The 16166-nt window shown below is 34.2% G+C and overlaps 1 protein-coding gene across 1 annotated transcript in view; it reads left to right on the forward strand.

Moving 5' to 3' along the window:
- Positions 1-715: 715 nt before the first annotated feature.
- The window catches only part of LOC101889286 (protein sine oculis), a 133599-nt gene continuing 118148 nt past the window's right edge, over positions 716-16166 (forward strand). Inside the window, exon 1 of the mRNA XM_059124982.1 lies at positions 716-1138. The gene's annotated coding sequence lies outside the window, so the exon portion shown is untranslated. The remainder of the gene's footprint in view (positions 1139-16166) is intronic.

Here is a 16166-nt window from a genome sequence, read left to right on the forward strand (position 1 = left end):
TATCGCAAAATTGTGTTCAGCGATGAGACGCAGTTTTGGCTAACGGGTTTGTTAATAAGCAAAATTGCCGCATATTGGCCAAAGTTTATCGATATCGGTTCAGATTTGTATATACCTTCGATATATATCTCGCATGAAGTTAGAGTTAAGGACAGAATGGGCCACTCTTTTTGTGTGAAAAAATATTAACAATTCCATTCCACCGAAACGCTGAAAATAACTTGCAGGCGAAATCCAAAGTACACAAAAGGCGAACTTTTTTGTGCTGATTTCGTTGCCGCATATTGTTAAAATATCGTAGATAAGCAGATCATATAAATGAGTCTTAATTTTGAGATACAGAGATGTTTTTGGAGATGATCCCAAAATATTTAGGGGTTCAAATGCAACGGAGTGCGTACATATTGAGCAAATGCCCTGGTCAAAAAGCTAAGGGTAATATCTGGGCAGTGCGCTATGGCATAATTTCAAGAACGAAATCTTCCAAAATGGATTTGGACACGAGGGGGCTTCTAACATATTGTAGTGTTTTAGGATATAACATGGTCGGCCCCGCACGACTTAAGCCTTTGCTTACTTTTTTATTTTTCTATAAAAACTTCTTTCACCGCATTGAGGAATTCACCTCTCAAATTTAAATATAGGAAGGCTTTGATTTTTTTCGATAACTACCTTTCAAAACAGCCGGCCTGAAATTTTTAATTTTTTCTTCAACAAAAATTTGCATACACATTTCCATTTCCATTAATTTTGGCTTCCGTTTCGAACCTAAAAAAAGATGCCATTTGTTCTGAATATCACTCGTCGGTCATTGTCGTAATGGTGAAATTGAGAATCACGATCACCAACTACCTCCTTCGGTTGTAGTGTCTCCTTGCCGGCACTATCATCAGCATAAAATTCAATAAAATTTCAACATAAATCATTGTCACAAACAAATTGTATATTTTAGGAAGAGAAGTTGTTTATTCCTCTGCTGTGGTGTGGCATGCTAAAATTTCCCCGAGGCAATATTCCCAGCATCGAGCACCACCCGAAACAGGATTCCAGGCAAGCAACACAGAGAAAATGCAGCAACTAGCCAAAGGAGGCAAGGTTATGCGTAAGAAGAGGTGAGGCCAGGGGTTGCAGAGGGCAGGTAAGTAATCGAAAACTTGAAAGGTGTTAATATTCAATTAAAAAAGATCTGCAATTTTATCCACACAGTGGGAATGGGCTGGATGGATGTATGGATGGACAACAACCAACACCAATGCATCTCGTACGTACGTACATACAAACATATATAAATGGATGTCATTTAACAAGGATAGCTTTTAAATGTTGGCAACACTCTTTTGCCATGACTAAATCTTTTGGTAGTTGACTTGTAGTTTACACGCTGATCAGACACCTTCTGATCAGCCACCTTCCAGCCCGACCTCCCTCTCTCCCATCCATTCTCTTTGCCACCATTTTCAGTTGGCATAAATGTTTGCCAGGGCCAGGAATGAAGTGGCAGTCGTTATGTTGGTGGCCTACGCATAATAAATTAAGCGTCAACAAGCTGCAGTAATGCCAATTTCAATTTGTTTACGCCTGTTTCCATTGATCCCCCCACGGGCTGTAAGTGTCGTCCGAGTGTGGCCACTGGACTGGACATTGTATTTGTATTGTTGGGTGTTCGTTTGTTCGTTTTTTGCCATGCTAGCTGCTCGGTCCTAAATCTTTCAGCTGTTGACTGGTGGCCACAGACATACAGCCAGCCAGTCCTGCTAACTTTGCGTGTCGTTTCTTTTTCATACTTCTCTGTTTGGCTCCCTTCCACACAGAAGTGAGTAACGTAACGGCAAGAAATGTCATGGTTTAACTAACGATAACTGACTTATGAATTTACTCAGGTGCGATCAATTGTTGATTTTCATTTCGCTTCGACTCCCCAACCTCTGTCGCTGCCTGTGAGCGAGCACTCAAAGTCGGATTAAAATTTAAGTTATGAGCATTTAGTTTTTTTTGGACAAACTGAACACGAGGATATTTGATAGGTCTACTAGGGGAAAGTTATTATTTGATTTAGCTGCTGGAAACTTTTAAATTATTTGAATGGGACAAAGAGAAAACTGTAAATCGATTAACCAAATTGACCTGAAATAGGCAAAGATGCAATAGGATTTTGGGGCAATAAGGTTTTGAAGGTTTTAATGGCATTTTGTCAAGGGCTGTCAGATTGAAAATTGGGAATTTTTTCAAAAATATTTTAAAGACACTCAGACCATTTTTAGGAAATTTTTTTGAACTAAAGGGATAAAATTTTGGAATTATTAAGTTAAAGAACTATTAAATCAGTCTTTACACCAATACAAGTAAATTTTTAAATATTTTTTAAAATACCTTGCGATGGAATTTTGGAGCTTTGAAGGTTTTAATAATATTTTGTCAGGGCCGTCAGATTAATTTTTTCAAATTATTTTAAGGACCCTTAGACCAAAAATGGTGTATTTTTATAGAGTATTTTTATTCGGATACAATTTTGGAGGAATTAAGATAAAAAGTAATAATAATAATAATAATAATAATAATAATAATAATAATAATAATAATAATAATATAATAATAATAATAATAATAATAATAATAATAATAATAATAATAATAATAATAATAATAATAATAATAATAATAATAATAATAATAATAATAATACTAATAATAATAATAATAACAATAATAATAATAATAATAATAATAATAATAATAATAATAATAATAATAATAATAATAATAATAATATAATAACAATAATAATAATAATAACAATAATAATAATAATAATAATAATAATAATAATAATAATAATAATAATAATACTAATAATAATAATAATAATAATAATAATAATAATAATAATAATAATATCATAATAATAATAATAATAATAATAACATCATAATAATAATAATAATAATAATAATAATAATAATAATAATAATATAATAATAATAATAATAATAATAATAATAATAATAATAATAATAATAATAATAATAATAATAATAATAATAATAATAATAATAATAATAATAATAATAATAATAATAATAATAATAATATAATAATACATAATAATAATAATAATAATAATAATAATAATAATAATAATAATAATAATAATAATAACAATCATAATAATAATAATAATAATAATAATAATAATAATACTAATAATAATAATAATAATAATAACATAATAATAATAATAATAATAATAATAATAATAATAATAATAATAATAATAATAATAATAATAATAATAATAATAATCATAATAATACTAATAATAATAATCATAATATAATAATTAATAATAATAATAATAATAATAATAATAATAATAATAATAATAATAATAATAATAATAATAATAATAATAATAATAATAATAATAATAATAATAATAATAATAATAATAATAATAATAATAATAATAATAATAATAATAATAATAAAATAATAATAATAATAATAATAATAATTACGGAGAAGATCTAGCAGACTATGAAAAGCGAGCGTTTTAAAATTCCTTGGAATCCGCGCATTTTGCAGTAATTTTGGTGGAAAATGTTAACACTCAATCGAGTCACCAAAGTGGTCATTTTGGCCCTACTTTGAAAATATAGTTAAAAAACTCTCTAAACGGAATCGTAGCTAGTCGAAACATTCTACAAATTGTTTGTCATAAAATTTTACTGAAAAAGAATTGTCTATAGAGTTCCACGATATCGAATGGCCCCAATGGTGCCCCCCGATATTCGATATTTTGATAATAATTACCTCATTTTTTAAAATGGAGTAGTCGAAAATCCACACAAGTAGCTCCCTCTGAGTACTTTACCCCCTGGAAGAGAATTTTCTATATAGGTCTACGTTTTAGTATAGCACCCATATAACGCAACCTCGAGATATTCGGTATTTGAAGTTTGTAATGGGTAATACGACCTATGACGTGATCTATGTCTATGCAATTCTACGTCTTAATATAGCCCCCATACAACAGTTCATCCCTTTATTTGGTATTTTACTGATATTAGCGACATTATTCACCCGAATTGTTTCGAATTTCGTATTTGAAGTTCGGATTCGTTACTACAGTCTATGACTATAAAATTACTTATCCAGCACCACGTCTTCCTATTGCCCCGATATAAAAGTTTCAACTCGACCAAGTTTTTTTTTTGAAATTTTTTAAGTTCCTTTCGACTGGTGAAGGGTATAAAAAGTTCGGCCCGGCCAAACTTATGTGCTTTTTTACTTGTTTGATCAAGTTTTCCTCGGACTTTTTGCGAGTTGATACCTTAAAGTAACATCAAAGGGCGAATTATTCTAAATCAAATTACATTGTGAGTCTCCGAAAAAAAGTTACCTGTACAGGGTGAAATGGCATCAAATTTTAGAATAAGTTTTGATTTGTTGGAATTGGTCACCTTTGGCACGAATTATAGCCTTCAAACGGCCATTGAAACCGTCACACGCTGCCCGAATGTTGCTCTGCGGTATTTTGGCGAAGCGCTTGATTGAGGTGATCGGCACTTTGGTATTTTTTAGTGGCAACCTTGTTTTCCGAAATACTCCAGATAGAATAGTCCAACGGATTGGTATCCGGAGATTTTGTCCTGTTGGAATGTTCAAGGTCTGTGGCCAAAATGTTTGCGTGCCCAAGGCTTTAATACACACTAAAGAATATTTTCACGATAATATTCGGCGTTTATTCTGATGCTCCGGTCAATTAATACGGGCGGAGATCGACCATGGGCTGTTATGGCGGCCCACACCATCACCATGGCCGGCGCTTGAGTTCTGATGGCCAACCGAAGGTGCACATTTTCAGCTGACATCTTTGGCAAGTAAACACGATTTGTTTACAAACTGCTGGACAACGAATGTTTTCTCATCGGAGAAAACCAAATTCGGCAGTTCACCCCTTTCGGGGTGAAACGAAGCAACTCTTTAGCTCTTTTGAGTCTATTTTCTTTCCGTTGCGGTGTAAGTTCTTGCACATTTGGAATTTCAAAGGCTTTACCCCGAGCTCATTTTTCAATATTTGCCGAATGGAATATTGCGATATGTTCAGCTAACGAGCCATTTTTCGGCCACTGCGACGCGAGTTTCGATCAAGTCGTTTCTTTACTTTTCGAAGCATTTCCTCTGATTTTGCTGTTTTCTTCCGTCCACTTCCTTGACGTCGGGCTAAGCTACAAGTATCACGGTATCGAGTGATGGTACGAGACACAAAAGATTTATTCACATTTAAATGCTGGAGTGCTCTAACGATAGCGAATTGTGATTTTCCGCTTGCATTCCGTCACGAATAAATTTTTTTTCTGGAAAATTCTCGCCAAAATACTTTTGTGCGCTTGTAAACAATATAATTAGCTGTCACTGGAATAATTTTAACAGATGTCGGACGAGTGGCATAGAAATGACAGCAGTCTGAAATTGGTTGCCGTTTTTTCATCTCATCCTGTATAAGAAAAAAATATCTATTTTCACTGCATAGCAAAAAAAAAAAATTTGCATTAGTGATGTCACAAAAAAAAAAACTCAAATATATTTTTTACTTTTTTGATCAATTTTTCTTCGGACTTTTTTGGAGTTAACGCCTGAAAGCAAGATAAAATTTTGTTTTAGGACGAAGGTGTCAAAAGAAGAAATATTTTACACAAAATTTCACTATAAATCTCAGAATAAACCATATAACTGGGAGCGATAATTTTTATGAAAATTTATTCGAAATGTATGTACTAAAACAAAAAAATCAGGTGTTTTCTTTTCATTTTTAATTTAAAACATTTTCATATCGTTTTTTTTTTGGAAAAAAAGTCAAAGGAAGAATTATTCTAGATCGAATTTGCGAGTCTCTGGACAAAAGAAATTTGTATATTCAATATATACCAAAAAAAAAACCTGCGTAGGTAATATTTGTCATAAGCCATTACAATATTCAAATGCGAAACTTAAAAAAATCGGTTATAATGTCGATAAAATCAAAATACCGAATATCGGGAGATACCGTTATATGGGGGCTATACGAAGACGTGGTCCTGCACAAACAACTTTCTGTCGTAGACTGTAGTATCCATTATGAACTTTAAATATCAAATTTGAAACAATTCCGGTGAATAAATTCGCTAAAATCATCAAAATGCCGAATATCGGGAGGTACTGTTATATTGGGGCTATACGAAGACGTGTACCTGCACAGACAATTTTCTGTCTTAGGCTGTAGTATCCACTACGCACTTCAAATACCAAATTTGAAACTATTACGATGATTAATGTCGTTAAAATCATCAAAATAACGAATATCGGGAGGTACCGTTGTATGAGGGCTATACCGAAACGTGGACCTACATGGCCCATTTTCAATACCAAAAGTCCTGCGGACATAACATACATTTGAGCAAAATTTTATCAATCTACTTCTATTCGTTCGGAAGCTAGAGTGATTTCCACAGACGGACGGACATCGCTAAATCGACATAGAATTTAATACTGATTTAGACTAATTATTTTCATATATTGCTGAGAGTCTTCACAAAATATGCTTAAAAATCCCCATATTATTGCACTGATGGTTCTAATATACTTTCGAAATCTAGTATTTGTTGGCTGCTGGTCATGAAAATAATCCCTATATATCTAATTTTTTATTGTAATAATTCTTAAAAAAATTTAGGCAAATAGAAATGTGTTGTTATGATCTAAATATCAAAAAAATGAATACCTCCGAAAAATATTTACCCAACGTCATCTCTTTTATGGCCTGCAATTGTATTTTATGACTTGTTGGCTTAAAACGCGCGAAAAGAAAACAACAGAACAATTCTTAAACATATATTTAGGTTTTTGAGGAGATTATATCACACCACACAACACACACACGCTCGTACAAATCCCAAACATAACGACATAAAGTATCAAAATTCATTAATCTCACCAATTTAATCTCTAAATCAATATTGAAACGTGTCTTCACACCTCTTTTCTTTGGGTTTGCGTTGTCGTGTTGAAGTTCATATCTTGGGCTGAGGAGATATCAAATGCCAAAAGAAAACACCAAAACATTAATCCGAAAACCAACAACTTTAAAAAAACACACACACACATCGTCACACATATGTATGTCGAACATATGTAGCCAAGTCAGAAATGTGAATAAACACACCGACCTCGCCATAACCCCTCATAATAAAAAGTTGCGAGGAAAAGAAAAAAATAAAAAAACCGTAGCTGCGTTTAGAGCCTAAACATTTGCTGGGCCTTCCCTATTCCCGCGTTCTAGAAGGCAACAATAACACCTATCATATGTGGAGTATTTATTCATCTTCTCTTTTGTTGGCTTTTAAATAAACAGACCATCTCTTCGTTTTTCCCATCGACCCTGTGTAAGGCGTTTCGGTTTCGAATGGTAGTAAAAAAGGTGTAAAATGTAAATAAATTATCCTGCTAAAGATGATATCGATCGATATGACTTCTCCATGGTCAATTGTTATTGTTGTAGAACTTTTGCTGCGGAAAGTAAGGCGAAAAGAACGGGTGAAACTATTCCAATATTCGGAGAGTATAAAATTAGAGTCAACAGTAATTTCATACGATTCGAACTTATTGTCAGCTTATCTCTTGATTTCTGTCACCGGGAAGCGATTCCAAATATTTGAATTGTTTTAAAACAGTGGTTTCTGTAGTAAATCTTACATTTATGGTCGTTAAAAATTTTTAAAGAAAAATCTGAATTTATTGGCAGTTCTTCTTTCAAAAATTTGCTTTTATAAAAAAATTCAGAAAAATATTTTTTACAATTCAGGATTATTGGTCAGAAGGTCTTTTAAAGAAACCTGTTTTTAGCGGAAAATTTTTTACAAATTATTTAAAAGTTCAAAACATATCTAAAAAGTCCATGATTATTGACCTAATGGTCTATTAAACATGTTTCAGTCGACATGTTTACCGACAAATGTATTGCTTCGGTCAATGTTAGTTAATATAATATATATATATATATATATAATCAGTTCTCAATTCAAACATATATATATATATATATATATATATATATATATATATATATATATATATATATATATAATCTATGTGCCAGATTTGATCTTTATCTGCTACTTCCTTCGCTTTATATGAGATATGAGATAATTTTTGGAAAATATTGAACTGTACGTGAGATACAATATACAGTGGACCGAAGTACACCACTTCATACAATACTGATAAAAATTTTGTAATGTGTAGAATTTAAAAACAATCGAACATTTATTTCCAATTTTATGCGAATAATTTTTAATCGAAGTTTTGTCCTTTTGTGTGGGGAGCTACTTGATGTTGTGGACCGACATATCCCATATTTACATTCCATTCTAGTTGAAAGAAATAGAAAAGAAAAGAAATATTTAGTTATGCCTATACTGAAAATTGTCACCCTTTCTGGGTGAGGTACCTTCAGGTACCTCGCAGATATATATCATCTTCACAAAAGATCTTTTGTTAGCAAAAATGTTTGTATGTGTGAAATTTAAAGAGAGTTTGAAGCTTGTTTCGCTTTCTTTGAGCGTTTATTTAATCAAAATCTTGAGCCCTATGGGGGAGGTACCAGAAGAAATAATCCGATCCCTACCATCTTTATAACAGATCTTGTGTTGATGGAAATCGGATGATGAATGGAATCGGATGTTAATTTCGCGTTTTATTAGCTCCATGGATATTCAAAATTTTGACCCTTTGTGGGGAAGGTACCAGAAGGAGAGAACCGATATATTCCATCTTAACACCAGTGCTTGGGTTAATAAAATTATTGGGATGTGTGAAATTTGAAGACAATCGGACTCTTACATCACATTTTGTAAGAATTGTAATTATTCAAAATTTTGACCCTTTGTAGTGGAGGTACTTGATGGAGTGACCGATGTTATCCATTTTTGCACCAAACCTAAAAATTATGCAAATATTAGCATTTGCAAAGTTGGAGCAAAATCGGATTATCCTTTCTCTTTCTGTCCAAAAAATATATATTTTTTAAAAATTTCGACCTTTTGTGTGGAGGTTCCAGAAAGAGTGGACCGATATTGCCCATCTCCGAACTCGATTTAAGTTTGACAAAAATATTACGATGTACCAAGTTTAGACCAAATCGGATACTCCCTTCGAGAGTTATCGTGCGCACCAGCCAGACGGACGGACATCGTAGATCGACTCCAAATGTCCTGAAATGGATTTGGTCCAAAGAAACCTAGGGTCTAAAACCGTTATTTCGACTAGACACGTTTTCTCTAGTCATATGGCTGTGGGTATAATAAAATCTAATAATATTAATAGTAGACCAATACTAGCCTTTAGAAAATTATTTGTAAATATTCCGCAACTACAGGTTGAAGGTTCAGGTATACTACTACCACAAGGAAAAGGAAAACTCTTTTTGATGATTCACATCACCAAAGCCATTGAAGAAAATATGTTCGAATTTCCAAACCACTGTACCGAACAATGCCATTGGCAGGCATTTTTATGTCTGCCATAAAAATGACATCGTAACCTGCTGGCTTTGCGACTGCAGCATCAGCGATTCTCGGGGCGCAGTGCGTTTACATTGCGTGTGTGAATTTCGTGTAAACATGATTGTATTTAAGATCATTATTTTTTAACACCCATTCCAACATTAATTTCCCCCAAAAAAAACCTGCAACAACAGCAACCATCAAATGTCCAGGCAGCACCCAGTTAGCCAAACCATGGCAGACTCAGTTAGCCATCCCGCAAGCAGCCACCATTCGACAAAATACACACACTCTCACACGCGACATGATATCAATTTAATGGTTCTACAAACGAGCGATTGATGAGCATATCAAATAACTAAACTATTCTCATACATTTAAAATGTTATTGTCTGTCGATCTGTTCGGAGTGTGTGTTCGATGCGAATGAGGATGCAGCTCATCTGCAACATTTCACCATGGCATGGATGTTCTCGCTCTCTTCGCATCTCGGAAATTGGGTTTACTCTACAGGCTGGAGAGCTGAAATAATAATGAGGTGGTGTAAAGGAAAGGTAGAATTGTTAATGTTTGTGGAATTCGAAGTATGTTACGAGGGTGTTGGTGGGAAGTTTGGTTTGACGAACTTGCTAGAGATAAGATTGAACACTTTATGACAAAAACGTGATATCTGTCTGTCTTATACTGTCATTATTTTAAAGTTTTCTACCATTAAATTTAGAAAATATTAAATTTGTCACTCCGAAATATTCGGTGGAGAACTCAAATCGATTTAACGATAAACGTCTGTCTGTGGAAATCAGAGAATACTGCATATTACTTTATTTAAAGCTCTAAAATGTAGACAGTAGTTGATATTGTGTCTAGTCTGAATATGCTGAAAATATTGGTTTCCTTATATACATCGACCTTATATAAAGGTACCTCCTGATTTTCGGTATTTTACATTTATTAGACACAATCTCCAGCTAACTTAGTTGCAATCTTATATTTCGTGATACAATTAGAGGAAGTTTTCCCCCAAAAATGTTTTTATGGGTCCAGCATTTGTTATAGACCTCATATAACGGCTACTCCAAATGTTTCGTATTTTGACGGCTTCTGTTACAATTGAAAGTGAAACTTGACATATTGGGTCTCCATTTGGTATGTTTTTATTTAAATAATTTACGACCCAGGTCCACTATTTGGTACAGCTCCCATTTAAGGGCACCTAATAATTTCCACCTAAATCTACGGCAGCTTAATATATTGGGACCTCGCCAAATAAATACCTTCGCAAAAATTGCTCAATTTAGCAGCAATATTTCGGAAGCCCCTCAATTGAAGGTTTTTTTAAAATTCTTAATATATGTACAGAGACCCTTTATAACAGTACCTCCCGATTTTCATTCTCTTTCTGAGCAGTCAAATATTTTCTTTGACAGTTTCGACCTTTTGTGGGGAGGTACCAGATGGAGTCGACCAATATTGCAAATCTCCGAACTCAATATATGTTGAAAAATAATATTACGATGTACCAAGTTTGAACCAAATCGGATACTCCTTTCAATATTTATTGTGCGCACCGCCAGCCAGGCAGACAAACGGATGGACGGACGGACGCCTCTAGACCGACTCCAAATCTCCTGAAACGGATTTGATCCAACTGAGATACACCCGTTATTTCGATCAGGCACGATTTAGCCGTATTTAATGATATATACCCACTGTAGCCATATGGCTGAGGGTTTTATAATGCTTCCTACATATTGGGCGCCAATGTCACATGTTCGATTCGTGCCAATTGTTTGAGATTCTACCTGTAACAATTAAAATGTATATTTTAGAAGAACATCACATTTTAAAGGAAAAGAGAGAAGTAGATATTACGAAGTGTTTATCAAAGGTTGCCCCTAATTAAATATTTTTATACCCTACACCACAAGGTCCGTCAGTCTGTCCATATATTTTTGTAAACAAAGTATTTATTGCCCGATCCAGATAAAATTTTGCACAAGTAGTTTGTCAACCAAGGACGAAGATTTATTCACATTTAAATACTGGAGTGCTCTAACGATAGCCACTTGTGGTTTTCCTGCCAAATATAAAGAAATCGCACTATCTCGCTTGAATTCCATCACGAATAACTTTTCTTCTGGAAAATCACATTTTTTTCATCTCAACCTGAATGTCAAATTTAGTGAAAATCGGTTCAGATATAGCTATAGCTCCCATATGTATTTTTCATCCGATGTGTTATATTTGTTCTTCACATCAGTAATATGCACTCCGTAACAACGATATTCGGGGCAATATATCAAATACTGCTCAGAAATATATTTGCCAAATTTCATCGAGATTTGTTTAGATTTGGATATAGCTCCCGATTTCAAGTAAATTATGCACCAAATGGGCAATATAAGCCCGAATTGAAAAGAACCGGTGAATGCTCCGACAAATTTAGCAGACAAATTTAGCGATTCAGAGGAGAATATTCCTCCCATATATAAGGCGAGATGAAAAAAATGCAATCAACTTCAGACGGCTGTCATTTCCAAGTCACTCGTCCGACACCTGTTAAAATTATTCCAGTGACAGCTCATTGTATTGTTTACAAGCATGCAAAAGCATTTTGGTGAGGAAAAAGCTGGAAACCCATAAGTAGCTATCGTTAGAGCACTCCAGCTCCAAATGTGAATAAATATTTTGTGTCTCGTACCATCGCTCGTTGCCGTAGCGTAGTCCGACGTGAAGGAAGTGGACGGAAGAAAACAGCAACATCAGCAGAAATGGTTCGAAAAGTAAAGAAGCGTCTTAAACGAAACCCGCGTCGCAGTAGCCGAAAAATGGCTCGTGAGCTTAATATAGCGCAATATTCCATTCGGTAGATATTGAAAAATAAGCTCGTGATAAAGCCATTGAAATTCCAAAAAGTGCAAGAAATTTTTAGCTATTTCCGATATTTTTAGCTTTCATCCAATAAAATTTTAGAAAATATAAAAATTATGGCGTTTGACTTTTTCAGTTTTTTTATCTCACCCTTTAATCATAATTGGTATGATTTAGTTCTCACAAATTCCCCATAAACTTTGTTTGTTATGTGAAGCTCAAATAAATACGCAAAAGGGGGTAGGGTGGTATCATAAAGTCGGCCCGCCCGACTTTAAGACTTTCTTTACTGGCTTATTCCATAATCCATTCTGGAACCTAAAGATACATTTTTTTCTGTATTGGATATGAATGACAGTCATTTATGTATTTAGGCTATGACTGTGAGCCCATGAATTCTCATCTATTTCTTTCCAAATCGACAATTGAATCGAAGATTTAATGTAGAAACACTTTATTTTTCTATCAGGCCCTCCGAAGTGGATTCTATATGTATTTCAAGCTTCGTATTAGAATGCCTTGCATATGTAGAAATCACAAAAATATCCACTACATAGAGAAAAACTTTTATCTTCTACTATGTGATCTTCAAAGACTTCTTGTTTCCCAACTGATTATACTTCCAAACTCATTTTTCACTTTACCGCAATTGTTCAGAAGTCGCATTTTCGAGATGATGTTCCCAACTTATGTCTGCTTGTGTTACCAAGTAGTATTCATTGAAGTTCTGTAGAGAAGAGATGATTTTACATATCCAAGCAGAGATGGGCTTTTGCTGCCACCCGAAGATGATGATAATCTCTGGTGAATAATCTTCAACACTTAAATGCTATTGCCAGCAGTTAGTATTACGGCTGTTCATGTTGTAGTTGTTGTTGTTGTCATTGTTATTTGACATTATCTATGTTCTGTTTTGACCACAACAGATATTCGTCGACGTCGTTGACTTGATACTATGTGGCAATGATGACGATGGTGATGGCCAAGAGATAACGAGATGTTGTAAGAGAAGATATTCAAATATAGCAAGGCACAGTGGTTCGAAGGAGGGAAATATTAACTTAACTCAGCCTAATAAAGATTTCGAAAGAATAACGATAATTCACGGGGTTTCCAAAGGAAAAGTCTTATTCATCCTGAAAAATAGTGGTTTCTTTGGAAAACGATTTCTTTTAATCTGAAGTTGTTAGCATTGTATATAGAGATCATCTTTTGTGTTTTACAAATAACCCCGGGGTTTTTTGTCAGTTCCCCTGTATGGCGCGTCCCCTCCGGCGGATAGGGGGAGATGGATGTTATAGATGTCACAGTTACGAACTGAATGGGGCGGAATAGTGTAATCATCCTTTTCTGGGGATCTTCGGATTCCCCGCGGACAAAAAACTGACTCTAAAACAAAAAGCAACTATGGAAAAAGATGAATTAAATAAAAAAGTTACGGCGCATGACCTAAATAACCCAGTACCGGCAGGTGCTTATGGTCCAGCCAAGAGTCACACCTCGCCGTTATTCAAGAATCGTGAGCAAATTTCTCATGCATGTGTGGGTACCTTGGCATCTGTGGTCGAAGGTATTGCTATAAAAAGAACGACAAGGAGTCTGAAGAAACTCCGGGGAAGTCTTGGCTTAAGTTGAGTTTAGGGGCTATGCTTGGATTGACCTGAAATTTTTACCGCAGGTAGGTATTTGTAACCTGATTACGGCAATGTAATTTTTTTGTGGGGGAAATACCCGGTTACCCGGTTATTCGACCCAAAAGTTCGGATACAACATCCGGTTTATATCCGGTTCTAAGTAACCGATATCAATAAAATGGGTATCATTTGAAAGCTTATGAAAAAACCTATCCAACAAGTCACTGGAACTAGTTCGGAGAAATTTAGGAAAATTAGCATTTTTGTATGAGTACTTTTTGAAAAACCCATAAAAACTCGAAAATGGACCCATTATAGGATATATTATAGCTAACACTATTGCCTTTCCAAAATGGCGTCATATGTGTTGATATCTTTTGTAGTTCCGAAGATATTGACTTTTAAAGTCGTTACTTATGAAAGCAGTTGGAGTGAAGCCAAGTTTTGTGTCGGGTTTAACGTTCTTGTTAATCTGCTTTGTTTTTAATTCGGTGTTGAGTAAAAACTACTTTTAATTTAACGGTATTTTTTGCACTCTTTTTTACGAAATTGAATAGAAAGAGAATCAAGATATAAAGAATTTCTACGAATGTGGGTGGAAAGGTTAGTTTTTAATTAAATTGTGCTTTACGATGGAACAAGTCGAATTATTTGAAATTTACGAAATTTTTAATTTTCAACGCACTGGATTTTTGTCGGAAGGTGCCCTTCGTCAACTGCAAAAGTGGGGATTAATTCCAAATGCTGGTGCATTAAAATTCAATCGGGGACATTGCATGGAGTTGTGTCGTTATGGTGATTGTTGTGATGGGTGGATTTGGAAGCAAGTAAATCATATTTCATATATATTATGTGTCTAATTATATTTATTTTTAGGTGTCAAAAGAAGCTTCAGGGCCGTCGACCAGGGAGATGTAATCTAAAACGATCCATACGAAAAGGAACGTTTTTTGATAACTCTCATCTCTCTATTTGCCAACTTATTGTTTTCTGTTTTATGTGGATTGAGAAGAAGTTTCACCGTGGCCATGCTGTTGAGAGGCAATGGGTTTTCGGCTGTGTTGAACGGGAAACAAATAAATGTTTTATTGTTCCCGTTGAAGACCGTTCGAAACAAACCTTGCTGCCCCTCATTAAAAAGTATATACGACCCGGTTCAGTTATTATTTCCGATTTTTGGAAGGTAAGATTATATAATATGTTGACATATGTATATTATCTTATAATAAATATTATATTTTTTTGTAGGCTTATGCGCCTTGAATGAGGATGGGTACACCCATTATAAAGTCAATCACTCGGAGCATTTTGTGGATCCCGAGACGGGGCACCACACCAACACTATAGAGGGTTTGTGGCGCCACCTCAAGGTATCACTTTCTGCATATAACCGTAGAAAAATATTTTTCAACGGTTATATACAGAAATTTATATTCTTGAGGTGGTGCAACGCTAACCAGAAAAATCCATTTGAGGAATTTCTGCGCTTTGCTGGACAACTTTACGACCCCACAAATACTAAAGTTGAACAGCAAAGGCAGGAATTCCAAATGGATTTAATGGAACCCTCTATAGTGTTGGAGGTGAGTGCTTCTGTGGATAGCTCCGACGATGAGGACTCACCACCCAAAAAAAAGAAGGCAGCTTTAACAAAAATTAAATTTAATTGTTAAATTTTTATTGTTTAAATCTTTTATTATTTTGTTGTAAATTTTGTTAATTTAATTTTAATTTTTAATTGTTTTTTTTCTTTGTTAATATAATTTGTAATTTAGTTTTAAGAATTTAAAGTGAATTAAATAAAAAAATATAAATAGTTTTAATTAGAAAAGAGGGTGTTTTACTTTTAAACGTTTAGGATAATATGGATCGCGTAGCCGGTGTTGGACATACCCCAGAGGAGAAAATCTTAAGCCCCGGCCGAAGGCCGTCTACTTACAAAAATTACATTTTTTAGAAAAACTATTGATCGCGTAGCCGGTGTTGGACATACCCCAGAGGAGAAAATCTTAAGCCCCGGCCGAAGGCCGGCTACTTACGAAAACTACAATTATTAGAAAACTATTGATCGCGTAGCCGGTGTTGGACATACATCAGAGGAGAAAATCTCAAGCCCCGGCTG

Source organism: Musca domestica, unplaced genomic scaffold (genome assembly GCF_030504385.1).
Source record: "Musca domestica strain aabys unplaced genomic scaffold, Musca_domestica.polishedcontigs.V.1.1 31, whole genome shotgun sequence".
NCBI lineage: Eukaryota > Metazoa > Arthropoda > Insecta > Diptera > Muscidae > Musca > Musca domestica.